This window comes from Limulus polyphemus, unplaced genomic scaffold, assembly GCF_000517525.1.
Source record: "Limulus polyphemus unplaced genomic scaffold, Limulus_polyphemus-2.1.2 Scaffold827, whole genome shotgun sequence".
Taxonomy (NCBI): domain Eukaryota; kingdom Metazoa; phylum Arthropoda; class Merostomata; order Xiphosura; family Limulidae; genus Limulus; species Limulus polyphemus.
In genome coordinates this window covers 55,188-59,769 of record NW_013666437.1, presented here as the reverse complement: position 1 = coordinate 59,769, position 4,582 = coordinate 55,188, and the positions used below count along the sequence as shown (strand labels likewise).

Below are 4,582 nucleotides of genomic sequence, written 5' to 3'. Positions count from 1 at the left end.
CACGCCTTTTGGGAGCATTTTATAGATAGTAGGAGCTTATCCCCACTACCACTCCCGGCGATGACAACCTTGGAACAATGAATTAATAGTACTACACAGCTAATTACAGTATATGATGGCATTTTTGACCATTTAGCACTTGTGGAATAGTTATTTAATCCTGAGTTTTATATCTTTAATACAGAGCTGAAATTAAACCAATATCAGCTATTTCTTTATTATTATTATTATTATTATAATAAGAGTTAGAACAATAAGGGAGAGTGGTAATATAATAAACTCAAAGTTATCACATGCTTAATAAAGATTACTTAGTGAAAATAAGCTTCAAAATTAGGACTCATTAAAATCACCAGTAGATGCTACAAAATGTAGCTTTTAATTTAGCCAAATGAACTGATTTTATAGTTCAAAGCTAGGTTATTAAGCCTGATTAGTACCTGTAATAATTCTTCAGCTAAATGTTTACCAAAACCAATGCTTTCAAAAGAGTACAGTCCAGCTATGTAGATGTCAGAAACAGTATAGATTGTTCCTTATCTATAGGTAAGCTGGTATACTTAAGCTATAATATGGTGCAATTTCAAGATTGTAGAGTTCTCAAAGTATCAGGCATAATGAAACTTATCAAGATTTTCATATAAATTTATTTGACATTAAGAAACATAAGAATTTCTCTTAAAATGTCATCATGGAGATCAATATTTTAAGAGAATTTGTTTTTATAAAAATATACATCAAGTAATATTTGGAACTCTTCAGATCAGGGTAATGATACTCATTTCACTTGGTTAAAAGTACTAGTGAACCAATAACAATTAAAGCATGCTTTAATTGAGCTTGACTGCAGAAATATAAGAACACAACTGCTTGGTTTATTATTTTTGTTGTAGTCATGCACGAAAAGTGACATTAAAGTAATTCAAAAATACAAAACAATTTATTTATTATCTTTCAATAAGAATAAGCAAACAATGATAAATCAAAGTCTAAAAATCTGCAGGGAACTGAAGCATTATGCTTACCTTTACATTCTTTAGTGAAAGGATATTGAAGATCTATTCACTTCCATAATAGCATGGGTAGATCTTTCCATTGGAAACATGATGAACTATAGATCCTGAAGAAGGCATGAGAGCATGACGATACCTTTTAAAATATTCACAATTCACAGGCAGGGATTATAAAGATGTGGTGAAGCAACTGTTAGAATGTATGAAAAGATAAAGATAAAAATGAAAAATATTTTAGTTTACTGTAAAATATTTATTAATGTACAATAGATAGAAAAATATAAAAGAAAAACATTACTATAAGTTTATCTACAAACTGTATTGGTTGGGTCTTTGGTGTGTATTAATCTTGTCTTATCAATTAGTGATAATTATTAGGTTAACTCTTTAGCTTAATTAATGGTTTATTTGCCTAGTATGCAAAATATCCCAGGTTTGATCCTGAGCCCAGGAGTTGCTAAAAAAAACTGGCCCAACTATTAATTGTCCTGTGATGACCCTTAGATAAATGTTGTAGTTTGAGTTAAAAACTGGGTTATCTATTAACTACTTGGAATTAACCCTTTAGTTCAGTTGGTAGAGCACTCAACTAGCATGCAGTAGATGTCCAGGTGGATTATAGCTAGTGAGTTACAGTACTACTGTATGTTTTTATGATGAATACTTTATTGAATTTCCAATATACTAGCATTTTTCTATATATATTCATGGAATATTCTAATCTATTGTAACTTATAAAACAAGAAGACTTGATATTCTAATGTTATTAAAATGCATGGGCTAGCTCCTGGGAAAATTGTTACAAGTCTTGCTAATGTTAAAAGGGGCCTTTAAGCTTCCAACCGTGATATGTAAATTTATTACATAATCAATTCTCAATATTATACACATCATATGGGGTTGTACAAATGCTGATTCAAAGGGTACTTAGCATCAAGGATAATAAATCAATTTCATCCCTTGGTTCAAACAAATGTTAGAGGACCTGCAATGTAGTACCTGTCACAACTGTTCATATTCTCGAGCACTTTTCTCCACATGTACTTGTAAAGTGATATGCACTTAGAAGTTGTGCTTTAACAACCTTGTTCTTAGATTCAATTAACTCCTGATGAATCATGCAGTGTCTATTCTGATACAGTCACCAGTTTCACTCTATTGAAACAAGATTGTACAGCCTTTGTGCCATTAATACAGCAAGCACAGTTAGTGGATTCCTTTTGTATAAATAAGTTTAACTAGCTGAAATATTTTTACTCCTACTGTGTATTTCAGCAACAGTTTGTTGAACAAAAAAATCTTAACTTGCTTTCTATTCCCATATGTAACAAACATAAAAGACAAAGAGATTTCACCCAAACATGTTTTGGTAAGCTCTCCATACCAAGTGTTGTAACAGGTAAAAACATAGAATTACTTAAAGTGATGCAATATTTGGACCTCAACTGTATAAATGTGATGAAAAACAAGCCAGTAATCTGAAGGTTAACCATATCTCAGAGAATTGGACATTTTTTCAACATGATGGTTCACTGCATTGTTTTAAAGTATAGTGCTAATAATATGACTGGCAGAAATTTTGTCAATCATAATTTCAAACACCTTTTCCACTGCTGAAAAAATATGGGAATCTGTAATTGTGTGACTTTCTTGACCTTGACAATTCACAACAAGATGGCATATGGTTACCTCCAATGCTTTGACTGTTATAGTTGCATGTTTACATCTGACAGATTTTTCTGCTGAAATTCTTGAAGTTTTCTTTCAAAAACCTCCCCAGGCTTTTCTACATATTTAAGATATTTTATTAGCTTTAGTTTAAGGCTAATAATAGCTACAATTTTACTGTATAACATATGCTGGATTTTGGTTTCTCTTCCATGCCAAAACACATAAATCTACAAACCAAATGCAAACTATAATATATTTGGTTTTTCTGTTTCAAGCCCATCTTATGCATTCTATTCTACTTCATAAACTGTGTCTTGTTCAACACCCCTCTTATCACAATGAATAACAAAATATTCCATCAAACGAATCAGGTAATTAAACTACATGACTGTATTATTAACTGCATTTTTTATTTATATAAAATTTGCTACTGTTATAATGTTACAATACCAGACACTTCTATTTTCTGGTATTTCTCAAAATAACTGCCAATTGATCATTAAAATGGAAAAGATGAGTTGTCTTTGCAGACAACAGTTATATTACACTTACCAATAAACTGTTTTTCCATAAAACAAGAACATTACATTTACCGGTAAACCAGGGTGTGGAAAAATAATCTTGAGACAAATAGTAGCCTACTATTTGTTTTACTGCTAGATCACTGACAAAGTACTTATTTTATTTTTACAGTACATATGTTAATTAAATGTTATCCTGTGCTACCCCTGTTCTAGCATCTGTAGGTATTATCCATCTACCTGAAATGAATAAAGTATTCCTATGATAAACAAGCTTCTACTTCTTAAAAGCTTGTTTTTTTCAAGAAAATTTACTCCGAACTTTTTGTCTGATGCGGATTAGTCGAGGCAGGTGATATGACCAAGAAGTTAGATCAGAATATCAGAAAATAACAACTTATACTTGGGAAAACTGGCTGATAAATAAAGATGGGCAGTAAGTAAAATTTGATAACTGATTAATCACTGGGCTCATTAATTGATACATTAAACTAACTGATTTTTCTAAGGTGAGACTTGCGCAGTCAGAATAATAGAAAAGATCAATAATCATAAAAACTAATTTCAATTAGTTCATTAATTTCCTGATTAATCCAAACGACCTTAATTTAATTCAAAATAATAAGAAAACAGTAATAATCAGAAATACTAATATTGATTATTTGATTCTTTTTGTGACATTAATCAATTTAATCATAATATTTCAATTAAATGAGTATTTTGAGTGACACTACGTCATGTACTCAATGCTCATAGGTATTCAATCACCAGATATCAGATAAAAAAAACAACAGCAATCATTATATCTACAAATGAATTGAATGAATGACAGTAAACTTAGAAACACTGATATATATATGACCTGAACAAACAGCTTAAAAGTCAGTATTAAATCTTACATAAGGGTACTGTACTATACACAAAATAGTCAAAGAGGAAACAGCAAATTCAAAAAACATCAGTTAGATGACTAAATCCCCAATTTTAATCCAAACTAAGATATATCTATGAATACTTTAGTATGTGATAAAAAAATACTGAAAAATGGAGCCAAAGGAAACTGACATTACTTGACAAATCAACCATTGAAAGTTTTTTTCAGGCATAATATCATTAATAAATTCTTTGAAATGCTCCTATGTTGTACATTTCACTCATTCAATGACTGCTGAACATTACTTGAATTACTTCAGCACAAAGGAATATAAAGTGCTAGTAAACAGTTACATTGTCAGCCAGTATGACAGGAGACTTAGAAGATTATAGAAGATCAAAAAAATTGGTGAAACAGGAAATTAGGACATCAAAAAGTATGTATGAGAAAAAGTTGGCTGAAAATGTAAAATTAACAGCAAGGATTTCTTTAAATACATTAAG

At 30.4% G+C, this 4,582-nt stretch overlaps 1 long non-coding RNA gene across 4 annotated transcripts in view; it reads right to left on the bottom strand.

Moving 5' to 3' along the window:
• The window catches only part of LOC106460743, a 44,944-nt gene that overhangs the window by 35,650 nt on the left and 4,712 nt on the right, over positions 1-4,582 (bottom strand). For all 4 annotated transcript variants that reach the window (XR_002610834.1, XR_002610835.1, XR_001290899.2 and 1 more), the window contains exon 2: positions 1,026-1,203. This is a non-coding gene — a long non-coding RNA (uncharacterized LOC106460743). The remainder of the gene's footprint in view (positions 1-1,025; positions 1,204-4,582) is intronic.